At 41.4% G+C, this 20,960-nt stretch overlaps 1 protein-coding gene across 4 annotated transcripts in view; it reads right to left on the reverse strand.

Annotated features, from left to right (window-relative positions):
• sulf1 (sulfatase 1) overlaps positions 1–20,960 on the reverse strand; it is a 67,565-nt gene that overhangs the window by 39,497 nt on the left and 7,108 nt on the right. The gene's annotated exons all lie outside the window — the stretch shown is intronic.

Consider the following 20,960-nt stretch of genomic DNA (forward strand, 5'->3'; position numbering starts at 1 on the left):
ATGCCTTTTTCATTTACTGTACGGTTCGACAAATTGTGTTTAAAACTTTTGAACGTCAGATTTAATGATTGTCATTTTTGATCATAACTAAGGCCTTCATTCGGGAAAATCACATTTAAGATTTTTTAAGAAAAAAAATAGTACGCTTACATAAAAACCAAAAGCTGACTTTTTGAAAGGATTCACAAACAGGTGACACATAGACAATTTTAGTGTAGATGCCAATGATAACATTATTATTATTATTATAAATATTATTCTTATTATTATTAAAGGACAACGCTAGCGCTTTCAAAAACGGCCGCTATCAAAAACATCAACGCAATTGGTTTTAAAAACAACAACGCTATCACAAACGCCGACGCAACTGGTTTCAGAAACCACCACGCTATCAAAAGCATCATCACCAGCCAAAAGCTGGTGTGTTAGTAAACAACAATCCTATCAAAAATTATTACGCTCTACATTTTCAAAGACAACATTCAATGATGATGATGCATTGATTGGGGGATAACGTCGCAAACTGTGGAATGTCGTGGGGTTCTGTGTGTATTTATTAAAAGTACATAAATGTTAGGCCTCAAAACAATCGTTGGTGTGAAATCAGTTGGGGGGGGGGGGGGGGGGGAACAGTAAAAAAAAAAAAAAAAAAAAGAAAAAGAAAAGAATCCAGCGTCAACAGCCCCCTTAGTTTGCGGTCTTGCCTAATCAAACTGCGAAGCCGTAAAACAACGCATTGCCCCCACGGTGGGAATGCTGCTGGCACTAAACTGTTAGATCTGCAGACAGTGAAGCTGCAGCGCGGCGGCCGCCCTCACGCCTCCGTGCGATAAATCCTTACAGTTCCATGGCCGCATTCCTGGCCCTCACCACCTTATTGCCTCCAGTTAAAGAAGGAGGGGTGGAGGGGGGGGAGATACTAACATTACAAAGCTGGAGGAAGAACAGGACAGAGGAAGCGGATTGATAACGCATCTAGTCGGCGTGGAGCGTTGACAACAGTGGCGGGCCGCGCATTCGGTACTTGGGCCTTCAGTTACCCAACTTAATCTCTTAACCTCTTAATGCTACCACTATCACATTTCAACTACAGAAACTATCAATACTATATATATAAAAAAAGAAACCTCACAATGTCTCTTGTTTTCATAAAAGTCAGACTTGAAAATGGATTTTGAAGTATGACTGAGAGCAAGTCGATCCAAAGACTGAGCGATACTGTGTATCGTACAGGATTGTGCAGATATAGCGTTAAACTGTTTTTCACCATTTCAGTTGTTACTTAGTCAATATTACTTGCTGTGTCTACGCCCTGAAAATGCATCTTCCCTTGATGCCACAATTGACCGAACAGCTCGGTGTCTTTGTTTTAATTCCAAAGCAAGGAGGTCAGGAATGCCAAGAGGCGCTCGGGTTAGCTTGCGAGCTAACTGGCGGGCTACATGTGAAGGGCAAAATAAAAGAGGCTATAGGCGAAATAACATCCATTCAGTGGACACGCATATATATAAGTATATATATATATATATATATATATATATATATATAAATAATGTATAATGCATTTGAGAGCGGAGACAACAAATTGATTTTTCACAAACTGAAGCTTCATTTTAGGAACTTGTGGAGTTTTTCAATCATTCAAATTTGGCAGGGTTGTTAACAAAACTCTTCTCCGTGGTTTCTCAAATTCATTTTCACTTTACAGGGACTTTAGGGTACATTGGCCAGCACTCCCGATTTCGAAGGCCATGGGCAGATTAGAGTGACATGGCGACATATGATGGCTGAAATCTGATTGGACAAAAAAAAAAAAATCTAATGTCCACAAACACGTACTAGAAGCACTGCAGCCAAGAGAAATGCTCCTAAATGAAGAGAATAGACTGTTGTGAATAAATGTATGCAATTTCATGGAACTCATATTAGAATTTGGGTTGCAAATGTAGGTCAGTGCTTCTGATAGGGTTTAGGCCAGCGGAGAACTCACCGCTGGTTAACAATGACTAGTTTCCGAAATCAATCAGCCAATTTCCCACTCATTCATGCACAAAAGAAAGTGCTTTAGGTGAGAAAGGCTGTCAAATTAATTATTTTGTTGAACCACTCACAGAGCCATTAAAAAGGGATTACGAGACCCCGATGATGCCCGGGAGCGACTTCAAAGGCAGCGGCCCTAATGAGTTAATACCCGCTCGATATCGGACGGCATCACGGTGAGTTAATCAGAGGTGTGAAACGGCAAAAGGGTGGCAGGGATGAGGGAGGGGCGACTTGTTAGCAGCGCACCATTTGCATCCCATGGGCAGCATTACAAGGCCTTTGTGAAATACAAATGACCTCCAACACGTTGACACGTCGCTTTAAAGCGTCCCTTTTAAGGCACGCACCGCCATTAACATCCAAAGCCTGTTGATAACCAATATACATGATCAATAAACATGGGGGGTGAACCTCTTCAATAGATAATTAAATTATGAACTAATTGAAATTTGAAATTAGGAATTAATCAAGATGTCTCATTGAAATTGTTCCAATTAATTCAATTTAGAAGTAATGTATAATTTAATACTGATGTTGGACCAATTGAATAATACTGCAATAGATAAATAAATAGCCTGTTTATAGCTAATAAACATGATCAAAACGTCACAAAGTGCCAATTAAATAAAATGTATCAATTAATTTCAATGGGAAATAATTAAATAATGAATCAAATTAAATGTGAACATTTAATTTTCCTAATGAATAAAATTTGGAATTACAACCTAATAATTACTGTATGTTGAACCTATTTAATTACATACATTATATATTTTTTCCACAGCTAATCCACATGATTGAAACACATGACAAAATGGGAATTAAAAATAGAATTAAATAGTTAATTATTTTAAATATGAAGTAAATCATTACTTTATTTAAATGTGAAATAATCAAATCCTTTAATTAATTAAATTTCAAAATATAATCTCATATTAGGTTGAATTTATATAATACATAGTTTCACTATTTAGTTGCTTTGATTAAACTGACCTTTAATTGATTACATTTTTACCTATAGTGAAACGATTGAATAAATTGAGTATTAATTTAATCCATGCATGGGTTCATTTATCTAATGCGCAATTTCTACATTTCATTACCTTCTAAATTGTATATTATTGGCCTTTTTATTTATTTAATGGTGAATGAATGAATTCAACATGCACATACTTTATCTTGTGGGTGGGGAAAAAAAATATAAACGTGTGTAATTATTATAACCGTGCCGCTATTACATCTCGTGCACCCCCAAGAGGACGCGCCCAATTTGGGGTGGGGGGGGAATCTCCGACTATATAAAACCCATTTATACGCTTGATGATTGTATCGGCTTAGTTTTTTAACGTCACTTTTTCAGGTGGTGCTTCCACTTACTACTGTGACTCCTATGAGGATATTGGATTAAACCAAACAAATCCCATTTTCGCCACTAATGCGTGAAAGTTAGTCCAGCTTGTTCTGATGTTTGAAATTTGGGGAGGGGGCGGCGGCGGTGGGGTGCAACAGGCAAGGAAGAGACTGGGAGACGTGGTGTTGTGGGGCACTCAAATTAGATTAAGTAAATTCACAAAAGAGGATGGAGGAGGGCCGGCCACCCCCACCTTACCCCCCCCCTGCATGGGCTCCACACATCCCCTGCCCACACCTCCAACCCCCCACCGTCCCATTCTCACGGCCGAGAGGTTTCCAAAGCGCCTTCAGGCGGGGGCCGGGGAGGCCGCCAAATCCCTACGCTCTTTACTGGATTAAAGATGGCTGCCCCCGCTGGAGGGCTGGGGAGATCTGGACTGTTTTTCCAGGAGCTGAGCACATCTGTAAACACCATAAATCCACGAGGACAGAAACGGTGACCAGACCCACAAAAATACCAGAAAAGGATAGGCATAGGGAGTGGCTATCGGGCTTAAACATTCCTTTACACTGTAACAATGGCTGAGTAAAAAATGGACTCAAGTTATGATTGAGTGCTTGATTGGAAGCAGAGTAATCAGTTCCGATTGGGTTGACCAACGCTACCATCAAGTGGATGCCCTCCGCCAGGCCTGCAGGTGCAGAGAGAGGCCGGTGTCTGCGGTCGGGGGGGTAGTACTCGCTTCACTAGGCCTATTCTCTTGGATTCAATGACATCAATGTGAGTGTCATAGCGGCGGAACGGCGTCTGCTTCGGGTTAGACGGCGGCATTTTAAGATGGGGGGTGGCAAGCAGCTTCTGGAACGGAAAACTAATGGTTTACACCAACGTTGTCATAAGGCAGATTTTATCACGCAGCCTTTCCGCTATGTATAAAAAGGCAAACACACCAAATGGGGGGGGGGGTTGAAGTCAACCCGAACGTTTGCCGGCTACTGAAGTACAGTAAGCCTGGACAGTGGCTGGACACAGTACGTGTAAGGGTATTCTGCAATGCCAGGACCAAGGTGTGAAGTTGGGGTTGAACGACTAAAGATTTTTTGTACTCGACTAGTCAAAGTCAAGTCAAGTCGAGTCAAAGTCGATTAATCGATGACATTGTGGATATTTTTTCAGCACAGATACAGCAGTCCCCAACCTTTTTTTGCACCACGGTCCAGTTTCACGTAAAGACATATTTCGTATATTTGAGGATAGACTTGCATATTTTTCTAGTGAGCATGGTAGCGGCCTCATTTTTTGGTAAAATATTTCCATACGCTTATAGTGTCACGACACAGTGTCGTAAAGCGACACAAGTGTCGTGATCTTGGTTGGTGCGTGTTGTGACATGAATAAAGTTCTCGTTACAGTTTTTGTCTGTGTATTATTGGACATAACATTTTGGCGTTGAAGATGGAGCTGCACTTAGCACCGCTGCCCTTGTTCCTCGCCGCCAGTCCTGCTGGTATGAATATTTGAAGACTAGCGGCAATCAGAATAGTCGAAGCTAGCGAAGCTAACTGCTATTCTCCTTCACAAACAGTTTAATTTCAAACTCTCTGACCCTTGTAGCTGTGTTGCCCTGTTGACCGGACGTTTCGCTGCTCCACAGAAAGTAATAGTCCGGCAACGGCAGTGGACAGGTGAGTCGAGACTCGAGAGCCCTCTGTAAATTTGTCAATTAGAAGACAATGTCCCAAAATCACGTGATCAGCGATTAGTCGACTTCAAGTTTTAAACGTCGATGTGGAGTAGTAAAGTCGACTTGTCGATTAATCGGTTCAACACCTTGTGTGAAGTTTAACATGTAACACTCACTTATCCCGCTCTGCTTTGTTGAAAGCAATAACTGGCCGTTTTCATTTTTCTCTATGTTGCTGTGGGCACCAATACATCATTGAGGTTTGAAGTCAACCCACAAATTTCCTGGCTTCTGAGGTAGCATCACAGTCCAGATGGATGAGGGTGAATTAGAAGAGCAGAAAGGCGAGACTGAGGTGTGAAGTTTAACATATGATGCTACTGTTGTGGGACAGCATGTACCACCTGTGGTTGCTGGTTACACGATGAGGAATTCCAGATCTGCTATTGCGGCTCTGATGTGGCTGTTTTGCGGGATCGCTGAGTAAAAGAGGTTTAAAAGATGGGTTTTACTCAACGTAAACAAGTCGTGTTGGTACGCAGAACCCCTGACAATGTCGTGGGCTTCATCGGTGTCATGTCGACTTTGTGCCAGCCAAACACAGCTGACGTATAGGCACAAAGTGGGATACAGCGGGAGACCAGGAGTGGACACGCACAGTTAATCATGAATGGAACAAGTGTAAAAGACAGGAAAGGCAAGACAGACGGGAGACATGAATACAGTAGGCAGAGCGGGGCCACCGGCGTCAAGGAAATAAGACGGAGTGAAAACAAGGAAAATATGTCCCGCTGTGCCTTGCATATTATTGCACCATGTGTCAAAACAGTACCTATAAAGGCAACCCAAAATGGGGTTGATTTTAAAATAAAATACATTCAGTGATGTTTCTAAATACATTAGACATGTTTGAAGATAATTGCTGAAAATGTGCACAGATTGAGAACAATGTAGTATGAACTGTGGAGATACAGTATAGCGTTATACTGTTTTTCATTCAGTTTCCTGATTTTTTGGGGGGGGCTGAGCGGGGACTTGAACGAGTCGCCGCTTGTCAGACTTGGGTAGATACCTTTTGGATCCCGAAAGCAATTCGGGTATTCGGTGAACACGGAATCAAACATCACAGCACTTTACACTTAAAAAATTGGTGTCTAGTCACTACAATCAACATCAACAAGGCGCACACTTCCACTGTAGAGCGGCTAACAGACAAAAAAGCGAATACGCTAGCCTATAATGAGGTCATTAACAGGGAGCTGAGATTAATCGGCAGGTAATGGTGATAGGATTTACAGGTCTGTTAAGAAAGTGACACGTGTTTGTCGCAGTTTGTATTGACATTCCCTGTCACTGTGTTTATGTGAGCTTGCCAACACTAGACACCATGACGCTCCATCCACTGTGCTTCACAGTTGGGATAAGGTTTTGTTGTTGGTGTGCTGTGCCGTTTTTCCTCCGCACAAGGCATTGTGTGGTCCTCCCAAATAATTCAACTTTGGTTTTAACTGTGCACAGAATATTTTGGCAGTAATGCTTTGGAACGTCCAACTGCTCTTTAGCAAACTTCAAACGCAGCAGTTTTTTTCTTCTTTTTTTTAAGACAGCAACACCTTGGTGTTCTCCCTTGAACCCCATTTTTTTTTACTGTTTTACACGTAGTAGATTTGGCAACAGAGATGTTGGCATGTGCCAATGATTTCTTTAATCTTCAGCTGACATTCTAGGGTTCTTTTTTACCTCATTGAGCATTCTACACTCATTGGAAGAGAAGCAACAGCGCTGAACTTTCTCCATTTATAGACAAATTTGTCTAACCGTGGACTGATTAATATCAAGACTATTCCAGCTTTGTACAAGTTCATATACAGGTATAAAGTCCTGACGTGACCCTGATTGCGATACTATGGCATGACCTTAAGAGAGCTATTCATACCAGACATCCCAGTAATCTTACTGAACTGCAAGAGTTTTGAAAAGAGTAATGGAAGGCTTTTACATTTACAGCCAGTATTATCAAATGCAGTGGTTTTTGTTTTATTGAGATTTTTTTTTTTTTTTTTTTTTTAAATCACACGACTAAACTAAAATCGCAGAATGCTTTGTATTACAAAAAATCCACAGAAAGGTGTTAATATACTATTATTCTAATTTCAAACATGATTACCCGGCAATGCCTGGCCCACGCATGGATTTATTAGTGTTACTTTTACTTGAAAACACATTTAAATAAGCTCTTAATTAGTTTTGCCTTTAATCATGATTTAAATAAAACAACCCTGCAAATGACACTTTTAAGTGTTCATTAAACTGCTTTTACATTAAAAAAATCATACATAATCAAAGCCAAGGACTTACACCCTGTGTTTTATTCACAAGTCCAGTTTTCCCTAAATGAGAATAGCAGAATCCTTAACGGAACTATAGTCTGTTTGTCTTGCATGTAATGGTTTTATCCTTTGGCCTCCGCACTCTCTCCAACGAGTGTGTACATCTGCCAAATTTAATACAAAAAAAGATAAGCTGCTCTGTCCCGAAATGTGATGGGTTCAGCAAAAGTTCAGAAAAAAAAAACCCTGCAACCTTCTTTTAGATTTCCTAGAGCAGGACAAACAAGAGGACGAGGCATCAATAAGAACAAGCTCTCTTTGGCTGGGGGAATGATCAACAGGTGCAAACACTTTTCTCATTCAGGAGGAGCGTAGAATCTAACTGGATGTTACTGGACCCAAAATGTACATCCAGATCTTCCCCAAATAACAACAACCATCAGTAGAGACAAGCTGCCAGAAATACTTAAGACACAGTTGTCGAAAACAGAGCTCACATTTGCTTGATTTTCTCAACATCCGCATCCAGAGAGAGGACTGCAGTGTTCACCGGCTACATCACAGATAATCGTTCGCGCCCTGCTATATCGCAGCTTTTGTTTTTTTATGGGTTTTGTACAGTACAGTGCCTTGACTTACGAGTTTAATTTGTTCCGTGACCACGCTTGTCACTCAAAACAATCCTATTGCCAATCAGCTTCCCCCATTGAAATGAATGGAAAAACCATTCATCCGTTCCAGCCGGTGTGCTCATTCTGGTGTGAGTGCTTTGGCCACCAGGATGCAGTCCAGTACAGAAATAGAGACACAAATGAGGAAGAGTTTCACAATTAACTCAGTAAGCTGCAGTAATATTAGTCATTTTTTGCAAAGGACAAAGAAAAAGCATGTGAATATTGTAATATATACGTCTACAAGTATTGATACCATTTGTGTTCAAATATCCATTGCTTATTGGGTTACAACACAGCAACATCAGTGCTATTCGTAAGCACGCCGTCTATGGATTGTGTATTAGCATTCAGCTAGCAGAATTTCCTAATGCAAGGTTATGTGGTTGCTTTAATATCCAACTTTGTTTTATGTTTAGTAAAACAAAGCGCTAACAGGTCCTCTTGAGGACCGTGGCTCGGGAGTGAGAGTTGTACCACATTACGATGTGCTAAAAGTTGGAACCTTGTAACCCCAAAGTTGAGAGTATCAGCGCTTCGGGGGAGGGTTTCTGATTAATTCGGAATTGGAAATTCTGACATTTGTTAGTCATAGTATTAGACATAGCGCGCGCCAATGTGAATTCCAACTAACGAAGATTACTTCTCTGCTTTACCACAGATGTTTAGCTACCTTTGTAGGGACAGTCGGGGGCATCAGGGCCACTAAAATGTCTGAGGGGTCATATCCTCACATTCTCAGTGCCATCTGCATGCATGGGTGTGAGTACTGTGGCTTGCTCTCTTAGTGTGGTGGTGCTCTGTATGCGTTATACAACCCCAATTCCAATGAAGTTGGGACGTTGCGTTAAACAAATAAATACAGAATACAATGATTTGCAAATCATGTTCAACCTATATTTAATTGAGTACACCACAAAGAAAAGATATTTAATGTGCAAACTGATACATTTGATTGTGTTTAGCAAATAATCATTAACTTGGAATTTTATGGCTGCAACACGTTCCAAAAAAGCTGAGACAGCTGTGCGAGCGAGTAAGAATAGTTTATAATAAAAAAATAAAAATAAAAAAATAAAGTGTTTTAAAATGTGTTTTCTTATAGTTGCTCTATATAAAAGATTTTCACTTATCAAGAGAGGGTCTGGAACGCCATCCCCCGGGATAAAGGGGGGTTCACTACAATGTCAAAATTCGTACACTTCTGCACTTGTGACAGACCACCCAGAGAGCGTGATCTTTAAAACAGGATTAGGCCCTTTTAACCGGCAAGGAGAGAAGCTGAGAACTGATAACATGAGAAACCCATCCTTGTCCCTGATCTGCTCATTCACAGGTTGACAAATGATACAGGACCGCCTTGGGGTTCACGCTAAAATGGATGGGAACCGATGCTGTAAACCAATGAGGTGTGGTACATAGGCCAGTGAGAAACACATCACTCTCACCGAGTCCGGCAAGAAGATGAAAGACAACTGTAAGTCACATATGGGGATCAGGATGGTGGGAGGTGTCGTCCAGGAACGCATTGAGGGAGCGCTTGGACTGCAATTGAGCCACTTTTGTAGAATTTACAAAACAAGCTACTGCCTTTCATGTGCTCATCGGATAAGAGAAGCGCGAGCCGTAAGTGAGAGTGGAAAGATGGGGAAGATAAACAACAACATGAGATATCAGGACACCAATCAACACTAGCAAACAATGCATTGAGAAAATAATTTAAATAGCAGCAAAGACTCCGGTCAGTCTCCCGGGTAGCCAAACAATCTATGCCACAAGTGTTTGTTTCCATATTCAATTCTCTACTCAGATGAAAAAGCGGTAATTGTTGTTGTAACCTCCAGCTGCTGCCTCTCTTCCATCCACCTTCACAGAATTCCGGGTTTCTGGAAGTCTGACTCGGCTTATTCCCGTTTGGGTGAGAAGGTGACAAGCTTCTCCTGGGAAGGAAGGGCTCAAGTACACATCAATGTTCAAAATAATCCCACAAAGCGCACCGCCAGCAGCCCGTTGCGGAGTGGAATAAGGATTTGCGTCAGTCAGGTACAGAAGCCAGTCATTTACCTCCTCAGAGGCTTTATATTTTTCTATTGGCAGCTCAATGAGGCAAAGACAAGGAAAAGATCAGATTGCTACACGTTGATTTAGTAGCAGGATTATCCATCACAGCAAAAAAGCGCTGGTTAATAAACAGTCCTGATGGCCACACAACCACCGTGATTTCCAAACTAAGTGCAATCAGCAAAGAAGACGAAGCAGCCAAGCCAAATGAGCGCTAACATGGAATAGCATTTTAGGATTTTGGCCACCTTTTAAAACGCCAGATCGAAGAACATTCCTGCAAAGGCAAAGAAACAGATGAGCTATTAAAGAGCGTGAAGGCAAAGTAGATGGTTGCGTTGGCTGAGCCAAAAGGTCGCACCACAAAGACCTCGGCCAATATTCAACTGGCAACATCTTTTACGCTGATTTTGCTCGCCACGTCTTTTTGATCACTACAACCGACTTGAATAAATAAATGTATGCTGGAATGAATACATCCTCTCCTGACCGGACACTTGGATTGATTACAACCGACGACCTGCCTCCGCCACAGATTGGACACGCTCAGTCGACCAGAGAAGCCACTGACAAGCGGCGACGCCTGCCAACGCGCCAGACTTACCGCAAGGACGAAGGCCACAGAGCACTCACACAGACAAACATCCTTTGGCGTGTGTCAGTGGCATCCAATGAAAATGTAGAAACACCATTCATTTTCTGAGAGTAAAAAAAGTAGATACTATACGAGAGGTTTTGATTAAAGTCTCAGGGAAGAACGACAAAAAAAAACAAAAAAAAAACAGGTCTTTGGAACAGGTGCAAATTCCTGCGATGCCAGCTAGAGTTTAGGATACCTTTGCGGTCATTTAACCTGAGCCAAGTTGCTACACCTGCTCCAAAACCACATATCGGCTTCATTGTTTTACGATGTCTCAGTGTAAGAAACTGTAGGCCATGACCACAAGTATGCAAGATATTTCCATCTTTTAAGATAGGATTACATTTACGACAATGACTATGAATAGACTGTACAGGGGGTTCTCTGTCAACGTACAGCAGCAAAAGAAGGGTGACCAAAAGTAACATTTTGGGGTTTTGAACTGCCATTGTCATACGGCGTGACCTGTCAGCCAGTCTTAGTAGACGTAATTTCAGCCTTTTCCATTTGGATTTTTTCCACACCTTTTCTGAAAGGACAATGTTCCGTTTGTCCTGTTTCACTGTAATGGGTGACAATGCAGGCTGCTATGTGAGGGTCCCGCTGCTTGCTAGCTAACCGCCGACTCGTTAGCTGCCACATACTGGTCAGGTAGCGTGCCAACATAGTGTAGGAATACAAGCCCATTTACCACCATAATTGACGTTCTTCAATTTATGTTACAAATCAGCGTGTTCTGACTTGTGTACGAATTCAGAATTTGTCGCCGCCATAGGAAGAGAACTTTGTCGTAAACCGAAGTTTCTTTTAATTTGCCTTTAAAACCTGGCATTTTTCCGCCTTTTTTGCCCTGTCGCTGTTCTGTATAAGGGCATAGACACAGATTTGCAGAACAAAGCCACAATTTTCCACATTCGTAGACAGCCTCAGAACAGTAACAGAGATGTGATGCCGATCGTTTATCGGACAATGGCATATTTGAGAAAAAAAATACAATTGGCAACTTTTCTAAAACGGAAGATGATTTACAAATGAGTTCAGTTCCTATGTATAGTAAACACCTAATATTCGCAGGGGCACATAATAATATAATAACGAAAAACCGTGACTAATGGACGCCCCCCCTAAAAAAGTTCAGATATTAATAGTTTAAATGATAGATATACCTCAAACAATGATCCCAAAACCGTTTAGCATCATTTCAAACTCATCTTATAACATGGTGCACTAGCTTATTTATTATGGGTGCTGTACAAAAGGCAAAGGCGGGTAAACGCTGTTAAGAGGCTTCAGATGAAAATTCAGAGTTGCGTGGCTGTGTGGGTGGGTGAGCACTCATTTGAAGAAAACCCCCAATAATCCAATTAAGCACATCATTTCCTTTTCTTACGCAGGAATGGAATCAACTGTCCGACGGCAGCCAAGTCAGAGAAAGTGAAAAGACAAAAGGACGGGCAAAGAAAGGGAGATATGAAAAGGCCTTTGTGTGTTTGTGTGTGTGTGTGTACTGTTCAGCTGCCATAGGGGGGGGGAACCTTGGGCCTCCCGCGTATCACTTTGTTAGCGTCCTGCTTGGCTGGCAATCAACAACTCCAGTCCAGGACAGCACGCTTTTTGCAAGAGCCAAGCTTGCTTTCACAGCGTGAGGGAGTTTGTGTGTACATGGGCATGAATATGCATGGTGGCGAGGCTTTTTTGTCTACTCTGTGTGGTTCTGTAAGTGGCTGTGTAGCAACAACCAGACAAAAAAAGTGAAGAAAAATACTGCCATCATATTTTCCTCTCTCTCTTCAAAACGGCCTTGTTTGAACAAATAAACTGCAGAGGACAGAGGGGACGCTGGCAAAAACAATCTGTCAAGGAATTCAGAATATCCTGTGAGTAAGGGCTTATCATCCCTCGCGGGGCAAGAGCTCAGATGCAATGATGAAGGTGGAAACAAAAAACGAAAAAAAAAAAAAAAAAAACGGGGGGGGGGTGGGGGGGTCATGTGTGGCGCAAAATACTTTCCAGTAAATTATCACACAAGGAGATTCTGATGACAAGGAGATTTAAAAAACAGGAACAAAGCCATCAGAGACAATATAATAAACTGTAATCGTAGTTATTGAATTAAAGCAGAAAAAGTTCAATTAAGCCTTGAAGATAAGCTGTAGAAAATGGACGGACAAATGAATATTGATTCCCAACCGAAGAAGTTGGCGTGGACAATTGTATCTTGCTCTGACCTGATGATACCTTGTTACCCCAGAAAAGCACTTTATTTGAAACGGAGTAACACAAAAATGGTATCAGTTCGAAGTTTCATTTTTGGCAAGGCGTGTGCCCGTGATGAGTGTGTCCGCGAGCACAAAACAAATGATTGACAGATCATACCCAATGACCTTGACTGCGTATGAAGGCTCGATCATTTAACGCCTCTATTCCATTTCATTGTTTTTTATTTATAGCCTATAAGTGTTTTTCGGAAAAATATGTACTGTAATTATGAGTTTATGACTGCTTTAGTGTAGGTTAGTGACTTACGTACAAATTCAGGTTACGTCGCTGCTGTAGGAATGAAAATCCATCTTAAACTGAGGACTCCCAGTATACTGTAAAATCAACCAACCAAACGTGAAAACATAGATACATTTTTTTTTTAAAGTTGAAATGTTTTGGGCGCTACTTTATTTACATAAATGACCACCATATAGCACTTAGCTACTCGACTAGCAAACTAGCGTGAGAAGCTAAGATAGCAGTCTACATATTCACTCCCGGTTAAACAACACAAATAAACTATCGTTTTTACATAAAAACACACACAAAAAGCCAAAAGGAAAAGGCAAACCCTAATAACACAACACTGTATGAGTTACAGGCTAAAATGAGATCTTTTGAAGCTCGCTAACGGCTAACATCCTATGACGACGTCACGTTTGATGGGCGTTCAAACCCAAGAAATGTAACTTTGGGAGTATTTTTCATAAAAATTGTGGTCAAACTCCAAATGGGTGTTCCAACTTCCAAGGTAGCACTTGTACAGCATATCGACGTTGCTAATTTCACAGAGGCACAACGAGATGCCGCAATATTTACAAGTAAATACGTCGTGCAGTCAAGGGCAAGTATCCTGCCGGCAGGCCGCTCACGATGAAGACATTAAATCACGTTGTCAGGCCAACGCCTGATTCCGTAGATGAGCACGATCGTAAATTTCCCGCAGCGTCAAAAAACAGGCATGTTTTACATTTCTTTCCCTCAGACACTTTTGACGGGGTGGAAAGTTAAACTCCTAAAGAGTCAATGTATTTATACAGATGTATGGTAAATGGATCCATTTTCACATACTGCACAGAATGTCAAGTGAATGCTATCCGGCTAAGCCAACACGCTGTCACATAAAATTGAATGGCTCGACTCATATTGATAAAGTGCACAGCTATGATGTTTACAGAAAGGAAGGAAGGCAGTAACCAAAAAGGGGCAACTGGGGAGAAAAATATATTAAACAAAACATCAAACCCAGTTTGTGTTGGCCAGGTGAAAAGTGGGGCGGGATGGAGGATCTCGAGTTTCATTTCGGAGCTTTCATATCCGAAAAAGAAGCCTTCTTAGTTCCTGATGCTTCATATCCTGTTCTTGTGCGGATCCAGATGGCCAAAGGATCCCAGGAACATCCGTACTGGAATGACCGAGGAACTTTCATGGCTTCCAAGCTGGATAAAAGGTTGGAGTGTGCGGTCGCGTCATCACATCACACGTCCAGCTCTATTTCCGGAAGAAATTGTTCCCATAAATCAAAGCAAATATCACCGACCTTAAAACTTACTAAAAGCCTCAAATGTTTTGTGAGGGAAGTGATAAATGAGAGGGAAGGAGTGGACTTGCTCATAATGAAGTCAACAGTCCTGACGGTGAACTGTACGCGGAACTTGGGAATTTGATTTCCTGACAAAGATTGAATAACATCTTTTCAGCTCGGTGGCAGACACACTGGGAGAGAAAACGCCGAAAGCTTTATGGAGCCCTCGCCACACATTACTTATTCGCTACTTGAGCTAAAGCTGGACTCAAAACCGTGCGCTGACTGAATATAGAAAGATCATAAATAATGTGGGCGGCGGCTTAGATGAGGTTGCTTGGGGAATACAAAATATATCTCCAGGGCCTTCCGGGTAGGAAATCAGGATTCTGCAGAATGAGGTCGACCACCTTCCCGGAAAGGATTGTGGTCAAACTACCTAACCCTAATCCTTAACCCATGATCATCAGCACGGTTTTGTAGCGGACTGCCTCACAGTCAAGAGGTCCTAGGTTTGAATCTTAACTCCCCAGTCTCTGTCTGTGTGGGTTTTCTGATATCTTTGCGATATTGTTAAAAAGGGGAAAAAAAAAAAAAAATCTGTCACATGCTCTGAAAATATTGGAACGTACAGTGTTTACAAATTGTAAAAGCAACAACGAATGACCTCACAAAATGTAATTAAAATGATTAAGATGACTGAAAATTGTTTTAATTAGAGGCTTCAAAAATCTAATCAAAATATTTCACACAATAAAAAATATTTTTCTACTTAATTCTATTTTAGTAGACAAATATACAAGAACATAAACAAGCACTTTAGTCAAGTATTAGCCGTTACCGTAAACAGTTTCGTCCCTATTCAAACTACAAATAAGGAACGGAATCAGTGATAATCCATCAGCGGTGAAGTGGCTTTGCAATAATAATTCACGTTTCGTGAAAAACCTCATAGGAAACGGCTGTATTCTAAAATGTCACGCTGTTCCTCTCCGATAGCCTGACCCTGACTGTACTGTGTCGTCAAGAGTCAAGGGGAAGGTCAGAGGACCTTTGACCAGGCTTTGAGAAGTCAGAAAGGTCAAGGATTATACGGGTATGACACTTTGGTCACGTGCACTCACTAAACCCTCTTCAGTAGAAAGTAGAGCGGAGGAAAAGGCAGTCAGGTATGCCGCAATCTCCTTAAGTGGCGGTCAAGTTGATCAGTTCTCTTCATTTGGACAGCAGTTATAAGACGTCACCTGGCGATGAAACTACCGAACACATTACAAAGCAGTGAATGATGATTATTATACAAAATGCATCATGGGGAGTTATTTATTAATTGTGAAGGATGCCATGATGAAAAAACACGCTACTCCCACACAGAGCTGAGGATCCCGGCGTGTGAGGCAAAACTGGATCTTACTCCCTCGGGGCGCAAACATGTTCAGACTCAATGCAAAACATATTTACATATTACAGCGCTACATCCTCTCTGTGTCAGCAGCTGATTAGCTTCAGATATGTGCTGCAGCCAAAAATGAAGATATAACTCGTATAGTGTTTTTTGTCATCAGGTGGTAGAAGAGAACAGTTTGAGAATAACACAGGAGTGGTATTTTTATGTCCAGCAGGAGCTCTCAGCTTCGGTCTCCCAGACACATACCGATCATTACTGGCAAGTTTGCTCTGGCCGTCTATTGGATAGGAGAAGGTTATCAGATATCAGCTCTTGGTTCTGTGTGAACCAAAGCTTAAAGGCAAACACGAAGTACTTGTTATAGCAAAGATACTCCAATCTATCACCACTGCGCACCCAGCCCCGAGGTAAAGATGGCGTGCTGATAAAGGACAGATTCTGTTGTAATAGTTAAGAATTGTGGTCCGATCAAGTTGTTGCAGGATATTGACATTGAGAGACGTGGTACTGGTACGTGGTATGAAAACATTTAATCAGCAAATTTTGTGCACACATCTTGGACACAATCCTCCAGAACTGGGATGGTAGCGCTCCGTGGAAAAAGAAAACCTCACCCCCCCCCCAAAATGAAATTTGCTAGAGATATTGACCGGACAGACAAACAAAAAATTCTCAAGAACCCATACCCGAAGAGAAGAGGAAGTTGGCAATTTGGTTTTAAGAACTAAATTTTAAGGGGATATCGGTCATTTCCACAAGTCGTGCTTAAACAAAGTGTTTCTAGTTTGGGCAGTGTTTGTTTTACAGTTGGCTAGACGTTGTTTTAGCCATTTCCTAATAAACAATAAAAGGCGATGACTGCTTTAATCGCAAATAACAACATTGTGAGTTGCAGTGCAAATTATTGTCCTCAAAAGTCCACATTTGTACAGTATCGTCCACCACCATTTTGAAAAGTAATTCGCTTTCTTTCCAGTACCAAACCCCATAAGGATCACGCTCAATCTTAACCACTTGTTTGAAAATACTCAAAAATATGAACAATGTTAACTGCGGCAATCTATACACACAGCTCTATGAATTGGTTAAGTCAACATTTACTTGCTTGGTTTTTTGTTGTATTTGCATATGAGTACTGTGTAAATAGTTATAAAAATGTATACCTCAAAATTATAATAAAACTTATGAAACCACCCAGTTCTGGTTCAATGTTATGGGTCTGTTGTTGACAAGTTGATAAATTTTTTGACAATCATCTGTAGCTAATCTACGGAGAACAAAAGAATCGTTTTGGAACAATATCCTTTATTTGTATTTCATCTCTTTTGTTGCAAATAGTTCAGTAAATTGCGTTATTCTATTTGAGGTTCCATACTAAACTGGTTGCAGATCCTGCTCCTAAAAGATAAAAATTGTCTTGTAAGTTCTAACACGTGGGCCACACAAGGATACACAATACTATTTCAAGAGAAAATGTTTCTTTTATGTACGTCAAATTTGATTTCTCTTATCTTAGTGGAGGGGTTAAGCAAAAACATAGCATTGATTCATTGCAAGTCCTCCTATCTAGCAATCCCTCTCCCTCACCCAATATCCTTTCCAATGAGGAAAAGGCTTGCTAAGTATCAGTTTTGGACTAACAGTTTTCTGTCATTTTGTACAAAGCCACAGTATTTGTTGTCAAACCTTCAGGGGGTAAGTGGGAAAAATGAAATGTGAGCGCTTTGAAATGCTGTCCTCCTTGCCCTCTTTTGTCTTGGTTGAAGTGGGAATAGAAGAATTTTCCTTGGTTTGAAAAAAAAATAAAATAAAAAAAAAAATCCATCTCACTCATCTGGCAACTAAATTGGCCATGTCTCATCCCTCAATACCTACTGTTCTCTTGGGGTAAAAAGAACTCCCCAGGTGCAGTGGAGGATGCTTAAGACACAAAAAAATGAGAATTTCAGCACCCTGCATTCCTCCTAAAGGAGCGGGGATCGGGCAGACATGCCCGGATAGCCTTGGTCAACAACTTTACTAGCGGCGCTCAATCTGTGTGGCTCTTGGGTCGAACAATCTCAAAACAAATTCCTTCTCCCCAAATCAATTATGCGAGTAACTCGCTTGCAACTAAAAGTCAAAGACAACTGAAATGTTCAAACAATGAAGACCGACCGAGATAGACGGTCCAGTTATAAAAATCCAGTTATAACTCTGGGAGTTATTTTACAACATCCAACGGGACTTGCAATTAGTCCCGATTCCAAAGTGAGTTGAAACAGGCTTAATTCTCACTGTGTCTGCCCAAGTCCCACAAGACATAAGTGAAGCCCACAGTCTCTTTCAAGAGGGCAAATTGTCCAGATGGCCCCTAACTCAGTAGTAGCCGTATTAGCTTTCAAAAGGTCCCGGCTTAGTTGAGAGTTAGCGTTTACCTGGGGCAGCGAGGCACTTCCTCTTTTGATTCCCGCAAAGTCGCTCTGATCTGTCAAGCAGAAAAAATAACCAGAGGCTACTTCAAAGCCGGCTTTTCAGAGTCCAAAATGCTACTGATGCTAAAAAGGCTGTCTTTATATGAAAATTGGATTCATTAACATCAGTGGAATCCCTTTGTGGTCAGCGGGGGGAAAAGAAAACACATGTTGACAAGCAAAAATGTCTGCAAGCTCTCATCTACCTTCATGTTGAAGATATTATTATTATATTATTACATTTTGGGGCTATTTGACAGCGCAAAACGGCTTGAGTGGAGTTCGCCAAAAAGTTGCTCAACAAGTCTTTCAAAATGGAGTTGGAGTGTTCAAGGAAGCAAGACTGTTCAGCATGGGGAAATTTGTGCACTGCTGAAAGACTTCATCTTAAGGTGTTATAATTTTTTTTTTTTTTAAAGTCCAGATGGATAGCATAGAGGAAAAGGATCCAGGCCATTTTAGCCTGATAAATTGCAGACACATGCAGGAATGAAAGTAAAATAAATAAATAAATAAATAAATGAAAGGCCAACAAATACATATCAGCGAGTGTAGTCCAGCATTCAAGCACTAGAAGACATCAAAGTTGCAGAGACATGTTCAAAAGGTCCTCAATTGCAGAGGCTAATTCAAAACATTTAAAGTTGGAATGCGAAATTATGGGTCAGATGCTCATTTACACCCCTCGGTTTGGCCTGGAAAAGCGTTCCAGCTGTAGCCAGGCTGCAAAAACACACACAATACGCGTCAAGGATATAAGAGCATGGACAAGATTAGACATTATACATCAAGGAGGAGGAGATAGGAGGTATTTTATCACGCTCTAGACCTGTGCTCGCAAGGAGGGGAGGCTCACCCAATCTCGTGGAGCCCGTCCTTATCTGGCTGGGAATCAAACTCTGTAGCGTAAGTAGTGGTTTCTTGCCACAGCTTTGACAAACGACCTTCTGGTGCGGTGCTGTCCAAATATGAAGAGTTGCACAGCTCCCGCAACATTATCATCTCAAGTGACTTCAATCTTAGAGTGACTGTGCATTGAGGTACTGAGGTAATCTGACCAGGATTGTGTGAAATCTCCCAGGCTGTACCCAGCCAGACGTTTTTCAGATCACATCAGCAGTCCTTTGGAGATTGTCATTTTCACTTAGAAGAGCTCTCCATCGCACTTGAATTTCAGAAGAAATGAGGGCATTAAAGGCATTTGATGGCAGGGTTATGAGGTTAGCTTGTGTTACCTGGCTCTGCTGGAGCTGCCATGAACAGGACCCGAAGATTAAGGAAGCATATGGGGAAATGCAACCTGAACCAAGAACGCCAGGAGCACTAGTGTCTGCTCAAGACACAGCTTATTTCTTTAAAAAAAAAAAAAAAAAACAGAATGAAGTCTCAACCTGAATTCCAGTGTAACACAAGAAAAACAAACCAGTTAAGTAGATGTGTGACCAAAAAGCAATCAGTTCCTTGTGGGGCAAGACAGCTGTCAACAGACAAGCAAGACTCTCCATCCATCCATTTTCTGTACCGCTTATCTGCCAGTAAAATAGCTACTTGCACTTTTAAAAAAAATAAATAAAATGTAACCATCTTTAAAAGGGGCAATTTGTACAGGGGATAATTTTGTCTGAACAAGCTAGTGCTGGTCTGTCTCGTGTCACAGGTAAGAGTGAGTCGCTAGCGTGGTCTGCATTTTTCAGCTTTTTTAAACGTGTCAATGCCCTCGAAAAGTAGAACCGACACAGAAATAAAGATGATTCTGATTCTGAATGGAGGAGTGGGGGGCAAAGTTAACCTGGAAATTGTTCTGCATTCGGACGCAGAATCAGGGTCAATCACAGTTCACTGAAATCACCCTTATTTCTGCGTTAAAAGCAATACCAATAAGCACTTGCTTGAAATACATCAGAAAATGCCAATGCTCCCTATTTCCTGGAATGCCCAGGAGGCAGAAATGAGCACGGCTCCTGACATTACTGATGTCTGATACATCCTTCCAATTCCAAAATAAGCCTTTAATTCACTGTGTCTCTCTGGGTGTTTCTGCCTGCTGGGCATTCCAGTAAAATTGGGAGAGTTAGCATATTTGCTATACAGAAAGCAGTGTCTGCGACACCTCTGATATAACAGTCTTTAAGCATCCCCATACCCATACACAAGACACCTTGAACAGACAACACACCGGCGACCGTTTTGGATGCGTCTCCAGGCTTTTGCTAAACGACAACTCCGCGTTGCGAGTAGCGCAGACCTCACAGTTCCAGAGAGCCCAGGCGAGCTCAGCATAAAGCACGAGATCGGAATAACATCTGCTTGTCACGTCTCCTTCGGCTCATTATTCAAACTCTCTATCGCCACATCATTCCAGGGGGAGATAATGTTCCCAGCACATCGTTAAGCAACTTTTAATCTGACATCCCGGAGTAAAAAGCAGTGTGTGGCGTTGAAATTTAATGGATCATTTGTAAAACCCTTCGGTACTTTCACAAATCCAAAATCTTTGGAGGGTATACTGTAGATGCCTTCAGAGTTGAATTT

Source organism: Phycodurus eques, chromosome 21 (assembly GCF_024500275.1).
Source record: "Phycodurus eques isolate BA_2022a chromosome 21, UOR_Pequ_1.1, whole genome shotgun sequence".
Classification (NCBI taxonomy): Eukaryota; Metazoa; Chordata; class Actinopteri; order Syngnathiformes; family Syngnathidae; genus Phycodurus; species Phycodurus eques.